This window comes from Tamandua tetradactyla, chromosome 4 (genome assembly GCF_023851605.1).
Source record: "Tamandua tetradactyla isolate mTamTet1 chromosome 4, mTamTet1.pri, whole genome shotgun sequence".
Lineage (NCBI taxonomy): Eukaryota > Metazoa > Chordata > Mammalia > Pilosa > Myrmecophagidae > Tamandua > Tamandua tetradactyla.
Genome location: NC_135330.1, coordinates 19,469,876 through 19,487,334, shown reverse-complemented (window position 1 = coordinate 19,487,334; position 17,459 = coordinate 19,469,876). Strand labels below are relative to the sequence as shown.

Genomic DNA, 17,459 nt, shown 5'->3' with positions numbered 1-17,459 from the left:
TAGGTACGTACCTATGCAAAGTGCCTTTTTCAGACCCATCAGCCCTCACATGCCTTCAGCTTACCTATATGGCCTGGAGTTTAGATCCGTCGTCCGCAGTTCAGCCATCCCTGCTTTGAATCCAACTAACTGCCTTCTCAAATCTATGCTAATGAGAACATTCATCCCTAGAAAAATAAGTGCCATTATGGCAGGAATGAAATGGAGGCCCTAGGAGCAGCACTTCTCAGATGGGAATAAATGGATACTTACTGTTATTAGCCTATTGGAAATCAGCAGTTTATGCTGAACTGGAAATATATCTGGGGTGCCAAGACTGTAATGGCTGATCATCAATAAGAAAGGAGAATGTGCTATTTGGGGTCTGTTATTTTGCTGTTGTATTTATTGAGCACCAGTAGCAAACTACATGTGCCATCAAATGTAAAATGAAACAAGTATCCTACCCCAGGACTCTTCCCTTAAACTGGAGACCATAGAAGGGCAAATGCCAAGGTAGGAATGAAGAAACTTGGTGACCATTCAGCCAGGACAGGAGACAGGTGCTGCCACTAGAAATGAGGAATCCTTGAGGCCTGTGGGTGCCTCAAAGCCAGTGCTTCAGTTCCATTCATGTTATCACAGGAGTTGAGAGTGGCCTTCTTAGCTGAGGGTGACCTTGCTCTGATCGGAGTACAGCTCTGATCAGAGCAAACACTAGAAGATAAAATTCATAAAGCACTGTGGTTAATAAAAGGAGACTACTGTCTTCTTCCTGAAGGGACCTAGAGAAAAAGAGCTTTTCAGCCCCAGGATGCACTTCATTCCAACTTCATTGTGGGGGATTCTTTGGTTTTTAAATTATGACCTTGCCAATCTGTTAATGAAATTTATTCTGCAAATGTTCCTTCTTTATAAAGAGGGCAGAGTCTTCTCTTCCTCTGGCTGAATGCCTCTTGCTATGGAGAAATGCGGAGAAGCTGATTCATGTGGGAATACCATTTCCCTCCCAGATGCAGCCAAATGGCAGTGCAGTGTAACCAAGCATTTGGAGCTCGGTGGTTCCCCCTTTTCTGGGGCCTGGCGAGCAGAGGTAGGGCCCCATTTCTGGCTCTGGTTGGAGAGGACGAGAAGCCCAGAAGCAAATGGGAGTTTGAATGCATGTTTGAGCAATTTCTGTTCACCACTGGAGCCAATGTCATAACAAAGATTGCTCCAGCAGCCTCGTTGACAGCCATAGTATGTGTCATAGGAGGCAACCAGGCCTTTGGACCAAAAAGTTTGGCTCTAGATCTTTACAGACTGAGGTAACAGTGGTGGGCTTCAGGGGTCAGTGAAGAGATGCTGGGATACTGTGCGCCCACCTGTGTGCACTCATATAGAGTAGCCTGAGAAAACCATGTGAGGAGCTAGTAGTATTATTTTACATCTGTCTGGGGCTTTACAGTTTCCAAAGCACCTTCACACATATAACCATGTTTTCTGTTTAGAGAATGGGTATGACTGTTCCTATTTTATGTATAAAATTGAGGCCCAAAGAGATCAAGGGACTTACTGCATGTTTTACAAAGACAGCATGCAGACAAAACTGAGTCCAGAACACAACCAACTTCTGGATCATTGCACAAGCGTGCTTGCCGGCTCTAAGTTCATTCCCTCTGGAAGGCCTTCCTGAAGCCCTCTGCCCATCCAAAATGCCCACTCAGGACTTTGCACAGATCCTGGACTCATGTCTGTCTGTCTGCCATTCCTAATTAGATCATAAGTTCCATGGAGGCCGGAGCCGTGACTCATTCACCTTTGTGTCCCCAGCTCCTAGGAAATACCTCGCACATAAAAGATGCACAAAAACTACCCAGAGTCCCTTTAAATATGGCTTTCAAGGTCCCATAGGCTCTGCACCACTGCCACCCCACTATGCTTTGACCTCATCACTCCCCACTTTCCCCAGAGCTGACCCCCACACAAAGTGCTTTCCTATCTCAGAGCCTTTGCCCTTTCTGTCTCCTCTGCTTGGAACACTCTGCCTCCGGATAGCCACGTGGTTCTCTCCTTCAGTTCATTCAAGTTTGCTTAATTGTCACATTCGCAAAGAGGCCTTCTCTGCAACTCAGCCCCATCCCTCCTTATTACTTGTCTCCTTTATATTTGTTCATTGTCTGTTTCCCCCACCAGAATGTAAGCTTCTTGAGAGCAGGAGCTTTGTTTTGTTCACTGCAGTGCCCCCGGTACCTGGAATAGTCTCTGCCATGCCATAAATATTTGTCAAATGAATGAATAAGCCTTACTATTTCTCATGTCAGTGGAGAGCTACTTTCTGTTACATCTTGAGAGGACAGTAGTTTTACCTGCCCCTGCTGAAGCCTCACTTCTCATTCTTTTCCCCAAGAAATGTGAGAATTGGCCATTGCTGTGCTATCAGTTGGGGAAGGATAGGGGCTACTATTTATGCAAGACCAGATTCTTCTCTGGGATTCGGGGCTCTTTGTACAGATATGTTCAGTCGAATTCCGTGGAGATTTTGGCCATGGTAGCCTTAGTTTCCAAGTTTGGGTGGGAAAAAAAAAACAGAATTAAAATGTACTGTTGTCCGTTTCAAAATAAGTTAGAGAGTCCACCTTGTTATACTCTGCTAGGCAGCCTCCATTTCTTCTTCTTCTGTGTCCTCCAAGGTAACGAGCACAGCCCTGGGGAAGGGCTGAGTAAAGGCCACCCTCCCCCATCCCCCACAAACTTCCTAGTTGTAATGCAGGATGGGCTTAAGTTCTTTCAAGTTCTGCTGGAAGTCTGGCTGGAAAGTTCCTAGACACCCAATTTTCTTGTTTCAAGTGCACTTTTTCTTTTCTCCTTGAAAATTGATCTGGGGGAATTTGTCTCCTTTGTAAATTCCATCCTAGAGGGTAGCTTAGAGTGTTCAGCATTCACACCGAACTTTCTAGATGCCTGATATGTGTGGCTGAGGGCTTGAACTCTTAGCAAGAGTACAAAGAATAGGGAAGGAACAGGCTTGCAAAGGAAATGCCCTTAGACCCGGCACTCACAGAACCTATGAACTAACCCAGCGTCCTCTCTGTCAGGACGTAGGAAGAGCTCTCTGCAGGGCTGGGCTCTGGAATTAGGGCTTGCCAGAGCTGTCCTGTCCCCACATCCCCCAACAGTCACTCTTCTCACTTCAACGCCCAAAATTACAGAGGCTGGGCCATTCCAACCGTGAAACTCAAGGGAAAGCAGAATTGACCTTCTCCCCAGGGATGATGACTCAAACTTCAGGATGTATTCATTCTTTTAAGAAATATATCATGCACCTATTATATAGCAGGCCCTGGGCTGGGCCCTGGAGATGGACACTAAACTGGACTTAGGCCCTGCCCTCAAGGTGCCTACAGTCCAGAAGAGACTGACGTGTATATTAGGAGATAGTAGGAGATGAGATCACAGCGTGGGGGCCACAGTGGGCCACACCAAGAAGCCTGCCCTTCTGTTCTCTTGGTGTCAGGGAGCCAGTGGAGGGTTTTCAAGCAGAGGAGTAGCTTGACTGGGTTTTCATTTTCAAAAGTGCCCGCAAGAAGGGGTTGTTAGGAAGTTGGTTAAGTTGGCTCAAGTCCCAGGCCTCATGAACATCACGTCCTGCACCTCGCCCCGCTGGGCAGCTCCTTCTGTAGTGTGCTCGTACAGCACCTGGGCTCAGCCTGCATGCTGCGGTTGCCTGCTCTCTCACTGGTGTTCCTCACGAGGATGGCAGAAACTATGTCTTCTTCCCATTATATCCCAACAGCCAGCAACAGCGCCTGGAACATGGTAGCAAACTCACTGTATATATATATATGTGTGTGTGTGTGTGTGTGTGTGTGTGTGTGTGTTTAATGAAACTGTTGCGGTAGTGCAAAGGCAAGGCTGTGGGCAGTCCCTGCAGTAGGTCAGTGCTCCCAGCAATGGGCAGACCAGTGGGGAGGACTCAGCAAGCTGCAGCGTCCTATACCTTTCCCAATCTTCCTCACGTATAAGGTGGGGTGGGAATCCCTGCTTTATGGAGATGTTGGGGAGATTAAATGAGAGGGCAAGGTGGCAGCTCATTGCCAGTGTGATGATCGCGGGGCTGCTTCCACTTCCCCAGTGTGGTCAGTTTCTAGAAAACTAGGAGCAGAGCCAAAAGGAGAGGCATGGTTTGAAGGAGGCAAAAGTTCATTTTTCTATCTTCTGCATCTCCCTCTGTGTCCAAAAGAGCAACCACTATCCTATGGAGACTATCTCCAAGAAAGGCCTCTTCCAGGCCCCTGGATCCTCTGGCCTCAACAGCCAATCTTTTCCAAAAAAAGATGTACATCATCAAACTGTATCAAAATCAATTCTTAAAAAGTCCAATTTATGATTAAAGGAATGAATGAATGAATTAACCAATGATCTTTAATTCAAGCTCTGCCATTAACTATGACCTAGGGTACCCTATGTCCCCAAGCCTCAGTTTCCCAACCTCTAAGTGGGCATTAGACTATGTTCTGCACAGGTTAGTTTCAAGAACTCATTTAGGTCATGCATGTGTAACTACCTGGAAAAACTGTAAAGCACAGAAGATAAATATTTTTATTATCTTTTTTCATATCCCCCAATAGTGCATAGCATAGAATGTGTACAAAGGAAACCTCTGGCCAAATACTGAAATGATACATGATGTCTATTTGATTTCTTTACTCTCCTGGGTCTTATTACAAAATTTGCATGCCCACAGGTGCCAAGAGGTTAGTGGATCCCAGTGTGGTTGGCAGGTTCTGACAGGCTGCCTACTTTCAGCCTGTGTTTGACCTTCATTGATTTATACCAGCTTAGATCCTGCTGCTCCTGGAGGTGTCATCCCCCCCTCCCCACCCAGCCTTGCTCTTCCCCAACCATCCATCTCTTTATCCCCCGTTCAGCAGCCATTCTGTGCCAGGAAACACAAGTTCATTTGGTGTTCAAGTGCAAGTGAAGGAAGGCCAGCTAGAACAGCACAGCAGGGCAAGAGACTCTCAGAAGGGATGCTGAACAGCTGCTCCAGTCCTTCTGGCCAATTGGAAGAAGGGGCAGGACATCTTCATTCCACTAATCTGATCTTCATTTGTTTTATCAAATTCCTCTTTTAAAATGCAGTGCAGTCTTAGAGGAGTAATCCTGATGGTCATGCACACGCTGATGAAGTTTAATTCAGTTACATACTAATTGCTAATGTTTACAAATCTACATGTGTTCTGTTGCCATGCATTTAATTTAACCTTCACAGCTCTGAGATGTAGCTATTAACTCTGTTTTACAGATGAGGAAACTGAAGCTGGAGCAGTGAAGTAATCTGAATATAGAGCTGCAAGTAAGAGAGATGAGATTTCACACCCAGCTTCGGCACCCTGCAAAGTTTGTCCCTTTTCACTAAGCTATGTTGTCTCCCAGGTGGTTTAGAGGGAGCAGGATCCCGATTCAAGAAGGGCTAGGAACCCAGAGCCTAGCAAAGGGAACTCATAGCTGAAGACTGCAAAACTGGTCCAGAAATGCCCATTGTGAGAGCCAGTTTGTTCACCTGCTGCCCACCTCCCCATAGCCATCCACCCACCTTGGTTAGAACTGGGGGTGCAGAGTCGGGTTGACAATCTCTTGGGCTGAAGGACCCAGTGAGGGATACAACTGAGCTTGGTTCACTTTGGCTTCTTGACAATGTTTCCCTATTTTTATTTTTTTAATTAGAAAACAGAATTGTTTTAAAATCTCTCATCCTTCTTTTAGCCATTTTAAAAACGCACTTTAAGTGATCTTTTCAATAATGCAGATTCTACAGTCCAATGGCATGGGTTCATATCTCAGCTCTGCACTACCTTAGCCATTTCTTAAATGCACTTTAATTGGATTTCCCAAGAACACAGGCTCTAAAGTCTAATGGCATGGGTTCAGATCTTAGCTCTGCACTTATTAGTGATACGCCTTTTGGGTAAATTACATAACCTCTCTGGGCCTCAATTTGCACATCTATAAAATGCAGGTTGCCTTACTGTATACCTCAGAGGATGCTTGTGAAGAGGACATAAAGTGTCTATATAAAGTGCTTAGCACAGGACCTGGCACATAGGAAGTGCTCACAGAATCATAGGTGGTCCAGGGCCTGCTACCTGAGCCCCACCTGTTCTGGGGGTCCCAGCCCCGGCCCTGCCTGAGGACTTGAGTGTGGACAGCACCTGTCCCCAGGATGATGGAACACTCGAGTAGCCTAGCCATTCCCTGAAGAGTGGGGCATTGGCAGAAAAAAGTGCAGGAGTTAGGAGATAGTGTGTCCTTGCTGTTCTTCATCAGTGAAATCCAGATTACACTCTTCCCTCAAGATCATTTCTTAGGTGTCTTATCTGAAGCAATACAGATTTGTCTGACAAGAATGTAGAGGTGGATTCTAAAGCAAAGGGCCCTTTCAGACCCCAGAGGTTTCTCCCTAGGCTAATTCAGACAGTTGACCTAAAAAAACCCTGATTTTTTCTTTTTTCTTTTTCTTTTTTTTTTTTTTTTGTCAATGGGGTGAAGTGAGGTAAAGATTAGAAGAGAAGTAGGTTGGGCTTCATGGAGCCCTGCTTTGGGCTCACACCTTTATTTTCCCTCGTCCTTTGTTCTGTTCTGTGTCCATCTATCCATGGACCTGCTTGTGAGTACAAATATAATAGAAAGGGATAAATGAATAAGAGAGGTAATCCCTGATAAATCTACTTGGAAAATGGGACTCACGAAGGTGGGAGAGACTTGCAGAGCCAGCAGAGTGAGAGACCCCAAGAATTTAAATGGGGTGGTGATGCTAGCGAAGTTCAGCTGCTTCTGGAGACAAAATTCCAGCTGGGGAAGGCCACAGTTCTGAGTAGTGTCTCCTGATGTTAATAAAGTCTTTGAGAGCCTAGATCATGCAACTTGCTGAATTCAGTTTATATTTCCTTAGGCAAAATCCCTCTGACCCAGGTAGAAATTTAATCAGAGAGCGAGAAAGAAATAGAAAGCAGCAGGGGACAAACTAGCCTCTTGAAAGTCAGGAGCTCTGCTCCATGGCTGGTTATATTTTAAATATAATGGAAAATTAGAAAATAGTGAACATTTACCGAGTGTTGACTGTGTTTGAGGAATTGTGTTGGGAACTTTGATGACTGTATGTTGTAATTTGAAACTATTGTGTACCCCAGAAAAGCCATGTCCTATCAGTCATGATTCAAACTTGTGAGGGCAGCCATTTTCTATAATCCTGATTCAATATTGTAAGGTGAAACCTTTTAATTAGGTTGTTTCCATGGAGATGTGGCACACCCAATTGTGGGTGTGACCTCTTGATTAGATTGCTCCCATGGGGATGTGACACACCCAATTGTGGGTGTGACCTCTTGACTAGATGGTGATGTGACCCCACCCATTCAAGGTAGGTCTTGATTAGTTTACTGGAGTCCTTTAAAAGGGTGAACATTTTGGAGAAAAGCTCAGAAGTGACATTTTTGGAGATGTTTGGAGTGCTGACAGAGATGTTTGGAAATCAAAACAGAAATGGCCCAGGTGCTAAGCAAGGACTCACAGAAATAGCCAGAACCTAAAGAGAAGAAACCTCCAGCCCTGGGAGATGCTCAGCTAAGAGATGAAACCCAGAGCAGCTAAGAGTGGCCCCACAGATGCTTAGAGAAGAAGCCACTGGAATCAGAAGCTAGAAGCAATGGAACCAGGAATAAGGACCAGCAGACACCAACCACGTGCCTTTCCATGTGACAGACATCAGCCTTTCTTTGGAGTCGAAGTATCTTTCTCTTGATTCCTTAGTTTAGACTTTTCTACGGCCTTAGCACTATAAACTTATAAATGCATAAATCCCCTTTATAAAAGCTGATCCATTTCTGGTATGTTGAATTCTAGCAGCATTAGCAAACTAAAATAGATTTTCTTACCAAAGGGAGGTGCTGCAGTTTACAAATACTAAACATGTTGAAACAGCTTTTTAAATGGATAAGGGGAAGGTTCTGGAAGAATTGTGATTAGCTTGATAGAGAAGGCCTAGAATACCTTGAAGAGACTGCTGGTACAACGCTAAAGGTGATTCCGATGAGGTTTTAGACAGAACTGATGAATGTGTCATTGAAAAGTGGAAGAAAGGCAACCCTTGTTTTAAAATGGGAGAGAATTTTGCAAAATAGTGTCCTTGTGTCAGATGGAAGGCAGGATTTGAAGGCAATGACCTGGGATACTTAGCGAGGAAATTTTCAAACTAAATGTGGAAAATGAAGCCTGTTTACTCCTTGCAGCTTATGGTAAAATGCTAGAGGAAAGGGATAAGCTGAGAACTGAAGTCTTAGGTACAAAGAAACCAAAAGACCATAATTCATTTAACCCTCTCAAAAGCCTTAAGCAGAAAGCATATTGGTCCAATAACCACTTAACAGTTTTCTATTCTGAAGACATATTCTTGGACCATGTGGGCTAAATTTTTCCCCTCTTCAGTTGGCCAAAAGAAGTGATATTCCCAGTTACTTATAGCTCAAGCAAGAGATTTACTGCTTTTCCACAACAAACTCCAAGTACGATAGGGACACTGCCCATTAACCACCATCAATTAGTTCTTGCTGCATAGCAATTGGTCCAGCCTTTGCAACAGGGAGCCCTGTACATGTCTGAGACTTCCAACCTGCTCTCTACACTTGGGGAGTTCAGACATGTCAAACTTCTTGACTTGACAACCAAGTTCTGAAATCAGAGGCCCATTTATTGGAGTGTAGAGAGCAAATATGAAACCCACTGTGACCCTACCCTTCCAATCCCTGACCATCAATGCTGGAGACACTTCCCGTTTCTAACAAATGCCACACATGCGAGGTCTCCTTGATGCAGAAAACATGCACTGAAGAGTGCACTCCTTGGATAGGTCCTGGACACCTAGATTCCACAGTTGCTTGACCCAGGTGAGATATACAAAAGAAGGACCAAAGTTTCTAGAATGGTCAAGAGACTCCTATCTACAGAGGTTATATACTTTCTACTCTCCAAGTTAGGCCTCATATTTGGCAGATAATTAGTCACTTTGTTTATCAAAACTCCCAGATCTTTCTTCATATTGACCCAGCAGGAAGCTTTCATGTTTTGCTGCCATTTCTTATATACATTTATAGGGCACAGGATCTTCCAATACTTTACTATACAGTGCCAGTATGCTCCCACTTACAATTTGTAATTACAGATATTATGAGTGGACACAAGCTCTACTCTTAAGAACTAAGGTCTTCAGGTCTCTCTTTGTGACTCAGTTCAAAGCTTTGTGACATTAGAAGTGATCCCTGCTCACTCATCAGGTTGCACAGGTGATATAGTCACTGCTTCAACAACTGTCAAGTAAGAAAGAAGTGACATTAGCTATTAGCTGGTTTGGGGGCAGCATCACATGGGAGAAAAAACCAGTGATTGCTCACCTCTTGCATGGGCCTCAGCCACAGTGGAGGGGGGGGGTGGGGGGGTGGACAATGCATAATATCCAAAATGGCAGAAGTAAGACAGCAGTTACAGTCCCTATTGCCTAAGTCTTCAAAGATACCCAGCTGGGCAGAGGGAGGATGTGAAGTTGGGATTTCATGGTACCCAGGGAACGGCAGGGTCAAGGCCAATGATACATTCCTGCTCTTTCTCTTTTGAAGACAGCTCCTCATCTTCTCTTGATCCTAGAACTCCAGGCTGGTTTCCCTGGTAACTAGGCTGACTTCCTGAGTAACTAAGCTAAAAACCTTCAAGGGGTGGGTTGGGGTGGGGTGGGGAGGACAGTTGCAGGCATATCTCCATAAAGGATGTTAATGGGAGGAAGGCCAACTGTGTGAGGAGAGGAGGTGGAAGAGACTCAAAGAGGAAGATGAAAACATTGAAGCAGGCCTCTCTGGCTTGACACTAAGAGAACCTAAAGCATAAAGCAGCTACATAACTTGTCATGTAACTGGTACAACATAGAACCAGGAATTAGTTTTCCTTTTTTCCAAAGAAAATGCTGCCACTGTCCAACCATCAGGAAGTTGTGCCATTAAAGTTGTGTTTCTTGGAGTGGAGATGTATGTACAATGATCTATGAGTGAGGCTGTTTGAGACTGAGCTCACTGCCCCATGTCGGAGTCTCCTAGCCCACATGCTGGCCAGCCCATCCCCAGCAGTTAGCCAGGGGTAATGAGAGAGACTCGAAGGTACAAAACAAAGCTGGAAACCCAAACTTGTGTTCTTTCCACCAGTTAGAATAACTTAGGATAAAAACTTGCTGAGAACAGCAGAGGCTCCTGGGACGACTGGCAATTTGAGTATCTTAGAGACAGACAATATGTTGGTACCAGATGTCATTTTAAGCTAAAAACCTATAGTTATGTTGCTTAGATTATCTTCTTTATTTACTCTAACCCATAATCCAGAAGCCATTCTATATTGAATGTGGGCCACTGAGCATTCCTGTGAGAACCACAGCTCAGTATTTTTAGGTGTTGTACTTTCCAGCTAGGGAATTATGTTTTTCTCTGCAGATCCCTGCATTTAATATCTGATTATCTAACTGTCACTGGTCCTCAGGAGTCAGCACCTTATCTCTACCAACAGAGTGTCAACCCTCAAAATAATTCCTGATCTGTTCTATCGACTCTGGCCCCAGAGAAATCTCCTAGGCAGGATCTGTGCATCACTTGCTATATCTACCACCTGGGCTGAGCTGTTTTCCACCTATTTTCCTCTGCCCTCTTCTTAGTAAGGGGAGGAGCAGAAACTGAGGAGGTCTGGGTGTTCCAACAAGCATTCTTTACTAGGCAGCCCTTGACAATCTCCAAGGAGGTGCCAGTCGTGTTTCCATGGAAATGGATGTGGTGTCTCTCCTCTCCATGCAGCCCCTAATCCACCCTCCCCTGGAGACTTAGGACAGCCCATGTCACAGAACTGGGAAGCTATGAAGAGTGTACATGCCTCAGATGAGCCCAAACATCAGCACAGTCCCAAGCCTGCCTCAGGATTTGTGCTGAGGTTGATAGCTCAATCTCCATCAGCTCTCCTGCCAGGCTGTCTTTGTTTCTTACCAGTGGCCGCCATGACCTCTGCCTCTACCTGTCCTTCCATCTTTTTCTGCCAGTCCAGTCTCCTCACTATACCCCTGGTCTGACCTAAGACAGCTGGCCGCCTTCCTCTGCCCACATCCTCCTGGAATGGCAGACTGCTCTGCTGCACCAGAGGGGCTGGGACAACAGGAAGGTCCAGTTTGATGGTGTGTTGAGTTTGCCGTGCTCTATGGAAGGGAAGGTGCCCTCCCAGGGAAGCCCCTCACAGGCCCTGGGAGAGCCCTTGGAGTACAGGTGGGAATGCAGGGTGTGTATCAGGGGGCTGCAGGGCCCCGTGAGGGTAGGTGGAGATGGAGTTCACTGCACCTAATGGGGATGGCCAGGGGCATCCCACAGGTCTGAGAGACCTGCTGGCTGGCTTGGCTGCTTTGGACAATTTGCATAAGCTCCCTGAAATTGTTTCCTCTTACGTAAAATAGGTCTACTAATATGCACTGTACAGAAGGGTGGTTCTGACAATTAAATGAAGAAATGTAAGTGAAATGCTCCCCACCTTCTGGTATGTCATAGACGTGGAAACAGCGGTGACTTGAACTGTGGCAGCTGCTGCTGAGGAGGTTCCATCCTGCCCCGGTACACTCTTGGCCTCGGTTGGCCACCGACTGTCCTCTTGTCCCTCTCAGGGCTCCCTCCAGAACATGTGACCATCTTGATTGATGGGACAGGGTAAACTAAGGCACATTTAGTCCTCCATGTATGTCTTCTAAGGAAAGTGCAGTCAAGGGTGAAGCAGAGGGAACTCTGTGCTGACAGAGCCTGACTCGATTCCGTCCCAATTCAGCAGGGCCAAGGGCAGGTTTGAGTCCACCTTGACAAGACAGTGTCCCTGCGGGGTTCCGTGTGTTCCATGGGAGGGCAGAGGTCAGCACAGTGGCCGATGGGGAGGTGTAGAAATCGATTCTGACAAGGGCATAGAACAGCCTTCTCTTCGTCTCTGCCCCCATGCCAGGGCAGAGGCCTCCTGCTGCTGTCCCTCACCTCCTCACACAACGTTTGTTCCATCGGGTCCACTGACCTCTCATCATCGTTGCCACCCAAGTTCCCGCTGCTCGTTTGCCACCATTTCTGTCTCAGCAGCGGAAACGGGCACTTTTCCTGGACCTGGTCCTACTCAGGTGGCTTCTACTGCCGGGCTGCAGTCAGCTGCTCATGTCTGAGATCAGCTCTGCATCCCTTCCTCCTGCTTCCTTACCACCAAGCCTGACTTTAGGCAGCATGGACTCCTGATGACACGCGTTCATGTGCACACATGCACATGGGAGTAGTGCACACACACACATGTGCCTGCTCCCCTGCACACTCCGAGCCCCCATCCCCGTTCCCCCCAACACAGCAAGTCATCCCTTGTACGGTGGCTGTTCCCGGGGATTTCTCCCCCCTGCGCTCGTATCATCCCAGCCAATCAGGACACACTGAGTAACAATTCAGATCTTTCCTAAAACTCAACTCCTCCCTTAACTTTCAGTGCCTAAGCTACATTCTGTTGCTTTCTTTAAAAACGTAATGAAGGGTTCTTTCCATCAACCCACTTGCCTGCCATTGACAGGCCCTGGAGGCTTCTACTGATCAAGATTCTTTTATTCTGCACGGAATCACTCTGACACACTTTTGTGAGTTAGTTCTCCATTAATTCGGCACAAGTTCAATCTCTTAGAGCCTCTACATCTGCAAAGGGTCAGAAGGATAGTCTGTGTAAAAGGAGGTAACCCCCCGGCTTTAAATGGGGTCTCTGAGTTCTAGGTCCTGTCCTGCTGGACTTGGCAGGGCCATAAAGATTATGTTTCTTTTCCTTCCACTTCTGCCTTTGGCCCTCGAGGAAAGGAAATAAAAGGATGCAAATGCCCCATCAGGCCCCTTCGTTTCTTTGGTGGAAGCTGTGGGAAGGACAGGAACTTGCAACAGCTGCTTGAAAATTAGAAATTAAGCTCATCTCCTTATTTTTCCTTATTTTTTCTCTGACCATTTTTGCACCTAGAATTGAAACATGACTTTGCTGTATTTTTCCTACCACTTGTCTGCCATATACCCATTCTGGATCATTTCTCACGAACTGCCATGGCCCACTTTTAAAAACTGTATATATTTTTAAAAACTTATAAAACAAAAAATTAAGAAGGTCTTGTTTATGTGTTATAGAAAGATTTTTTCCTGTTCCAGTATTTTTCTCTGCATGGCCCCTTAAAGGAGTAGCCGTCCTAGTATATTTCATTGTTTCTTTACCAATCCTTTACTAGTTCTGAAGTTACAAGTGATTTTTTTTTTTTACAAGGGCAGGCACCTGGAATCAAACCCTGGTCCTCTGGCATGGCAGGTGAGCATTCTTGCCTGCTGAGCCACCGTGGCCCACCCTACAGGTGATTTTGAAAGAGTCTAGGTTTGAACTCACAGAGACACAGATTTAATTCCAGCTCAAACACTTAGTAGCAAGTTGGAAAGTCTCTGAGATCCAGTGTATTTGTTGGTGCAACGGGGAAGGTGATCATATCTACCTAAACAGTGTTATTGAGAGAATTAAGCAAATTACTTATTCCTTCATTCATCAAAAAAACTGTATTAGAGTGAAATTTCTGAGGTCCTTTTTCACTCTCACCTTATTACACAAAAATGACTAGATAAATGCAAGAGACTAGACTTAGGGTGGTTTGACCTAAAGTAGAAGCTGTGCTGCATACATAAGCTTCACTTCAGGGGGCTCCTGCCGCTAGGGTCAAGACTGGAGTTCTGGGTGGGCAAGGCTGGCTTGCACCTAAGGGGCAGGGACAAAAGGAAACCAAGGTCTGCATCCTGGGCACGAACAGGCTTAAGGAAGCTTGGAGATCACCAGGCAGAGAGTGGATGAACTGAGAACCAACTCTAATTCCAAAGTGAATGTCTGCAGGAGCAAAGAGGCAGGAGAAGACTAACAGGGAAGAGGGGAAAAGGGGGGCTGAAGATACTGACCACCTTTGAAAAAGACCCTGGTGGACAGGGGTCAGTTAAGAGCACTAGGGCAGGCCAGCCTGGATCCCTTGCTGCAAGGGACAATCTTCCATGGCTTTTTATTCTCCCCATCAGTGCTTGCCTCCATTGGTATAGCTAATTAGCATTGATGGTAGTTCATTAGCTAATTATTTCTGGCTCGTGTTTACCAAGTGTATTACAGGGAGTTTGGACAGATCTCCCTGAGAGCTAAATTCTGGAAATTCTTCAGAAAAATTGGCACTTTTCATAAGCCCCCTCCCCCCCCCCCCCCGCCCCACCAACCTTTTTGTTGTTCAGAAAAATGACAGCTTAGCCATGTTAACCAGAGTTTCCAGTCTCTCCTGTTATCCTGCCTCAGTGAGAAGCTGGGGGAGTGTGGTAAAAAACGTACAGGATGTGGGTGAAGGTTCCAGCCTGCCTCCATCACTTATTAACTGTTGGACCTTGAGAAAATCATTCAACCTTTCTGAGCCTTGGTTTCCTCATCTATAAAGTAAAGGAAATAATATCTGCCCTATAGAATTTCTGTGAGGATTAATTGAGATAATTTCATATGAAGAGCATTTTGTGAAATGTAAAGTGCTCATCCAATCCTTAGTTATGGTTATTTTTCCATTCATTCAGTCACCAAATATTTGTGGAGCATTGTTTTGGTTTGCTAAAGCTGCCAGAATGCAATATACCAGAAATGGGTTGACTTTTTCAATGGGGACCTATTAGGCTAAAAATTTACAGTTCTAAGGCCCTAAAAATGTCCGAATTAAGGTATCAACAGGATGACACCTTCTCTGAAGAAAGGCCGATGTCATCTGAGGTCCCTCTGTCAATGAGAAGGGGCATGGCAAAGTCTACTGGTCCTTCTCACCTGGTTCTGTGGCTGTCACTAAATGTCCCTGGGTGTTTCTCTCTCAGCATCTCTGGGCTTTTATTCTCTTCACAAAGCATGCCAGTAAAGGACTGAGACCCACCTTGAATGGGCTGGGTCACATCTCAGTTGAAATAGCCTAACAAAAAGGTCCCACCCACAATAGGTCTGCACCCACAAGAATGGATTTAAAGAGCATTCCCTTTTCTGGGGTACAGGACAGATGCAAACCAGCACAAGCATCTCCATGCAAGTAGGAGATATGGGACACACAGAGAATTCTGCTGAGACACCGTCTCCTTGTGCCCCCCAGCCTGACAGCTCTGAGGGAGTTATCAAGGCCATTGCCTCCCCTTCAGCCTCATCTTCCCTAACTCTTGGCCCAACTTTATGTTCAAGTAATACAAAAACTATTTCTTCTGAATTTTTCTGCCCAGGCCATACCTTGGGGCCACAGCTCAAGCTGGTTGCTCTTTTGCTGCTTATTCTTTATCCAAGTTTCTCTTCAGGAACCAGTCACCCTGTGTTCAAATAATATGTAACCCTTGGCTGCCCATTCTTCACTCCTCCAGACCTCAATTTTCTCCAGTCTAAATGCAGGATAAATCTAGTACCAACTGCATTGGGTCATTGTGAGGACTGACCACTCAGCATTGGGCTATTTGAGGACCTACCACATGGCATTGGGCTGTTGTGAGGACTGACCACTCAACACTGGGTCATTGCGAGAACAGAGCCCACGGCATTGGATGGTTATGAACACCAACCCGTTAATGCGTGTAAAGGGCCATGAGCAACGCCTGGACAGAATATGGCCTCAGTAGGTGTTAGCTGTTACTGCCATCACCACTGTCCTCCTCTCCCCAGCTGGCCTGGGTCCTTCTGCTGTTCCCCCGTGATGTGGGATATATGTCTGTCTACATGTTTTAGTTTGTTAATGGTGCTGGAATGCAATATACCAGAAATGGATCCATTTTTATAAGAGGGGATTATTAAGTTACAAGTTTACAGTCCTGTGGCCTTAAAAATGTCCATACTTAAGACATTAAGAGAAAGATACCTTGACTCCAAAGAAAGGACCGAATGGCATCTGGGTTTCCTCTGTCCATTGGGAAGGCACATGGCCAGTGTCTGCTGGTCCTTTCTTAGCTTCTCTGGGGAAAGTGCTGAATTTCTTCTCTTACCTTCCCTTGGCTCTCTGTAGGTTCTGTCTTTTCAGTACCGTGGTCCTTGTTTAGCATCTCATGGGAAGGCACATGGCAATGTCTGCTGGGCTCCTCTCCTGGCTTCTGGTTTCAAACAACTCTCACAGATCCCATGGGTCCTTCTGGCATTTTCCTCTGCATCTCCAAACATCTGTGTCTAAGTCATTTCCCCAAGCATTTCCAAATGTCAGCGTCCAAATGTTTCCCCTTTTACAGGGCTCCAGAAAACTAATGAAGACCTATAGCTCCATCTAAGCAATAGGTCATACCCACAATTGGGTGTGTAACATCTCCATGAAAACAACCAAATCAAGAGGTCCCACCCTACAATATTGGAACAGAATTTAAAGAACATGGCTGCCCCCACAAAACTGGATTAGGATTAAAAGAACTGGGGTACATAACAGTTTCAAACCAGCATAACTACATACATCCCACATTGTGTTGAAGTGAACTGCCTATAACTCTGCTCCTCCAAGTAATATAAGTGCTCCCTGAGGACGTGTATCGTGTAGTATTAGGCTTGGTGTCTCCCATACCCAAAACAGTGGAGAGCGCGTGGTATATGTTCAGTCTTCACTGAACTTGTTTGAAATGAGTCATATCTCTGTAGTGGACTCTTTATTGATCTTGATTGGGACAACCATCCTTCCAGTGGGGCTTGTCATAGTGCTGGAAGAATGGACTTGACCTGTGACCTTAGGTGGCTCCTACTCCTTTGCCCCCCTCCCTTGACCCCTGGCCCCCGTTTCCCCTGCTGACTTTTGCACTCTCGGCCCAGCCTTCCTGTTGAAAAGATGTCTATTTCATCAGGGAGGGCATTCATCTGCCTGTTCAGGGACCGGACAGGTCCAGAATCAGTGAGAAAGCAAACCATTAGGATGGTCCAGGGCTGAAAACAGTAGAGTTGTCACCCGTAGTTGTCGGTACATGAGCTCTGAATGTGGTGTGTATGGGATTGGACTTTTTTGTTTCCTAGTTTTTCACATCAATGTCTTTCGACCTACTCCTGACATTTTGAAGCATGCAGCATCAGAAAGTGGACTCTGGAAAGCAGAGTTGTAGGGACCTGGGAGGGACAGGAGGTGGTTGTATAATTGGCCTAGGTAGGAATCTCAATTTTATTTTAAAAGAGCTACTTCTGCAAAAGGCTATTATTAGCTTCCTGTCTGGCTTCGGATCCTTCCCTGTCTCTGCCGCTCAATGCTGTGATCGCTGCCAGGAGAGCAGAGGGCCCCAGTGCTACCAGGAGGGCGCAGCACCCCAGTGCGGCTCAGGGGCTGGGTGAGCAGAGCCTCAGAGCGTCACCGCAGCATTGCAGACCCCTGGGCTCCAGACAGCCAAGGAAAAGAAGCTTGTTTA

General features: G+C 46.0%; 1 protein-coding gene across 1 annotated transcript in view; it reads left to right on the top strand.

Moving 5' to 3' along the window:
- Positions 1 to 17,459, top strand: part of FAM78B (family with sequence similarity 78 member B) — an 82,772-nt gene that overhangs the window by 43,044 nt on the left and 22,269 nt on the right. The window lies entirely within an intron of this gene.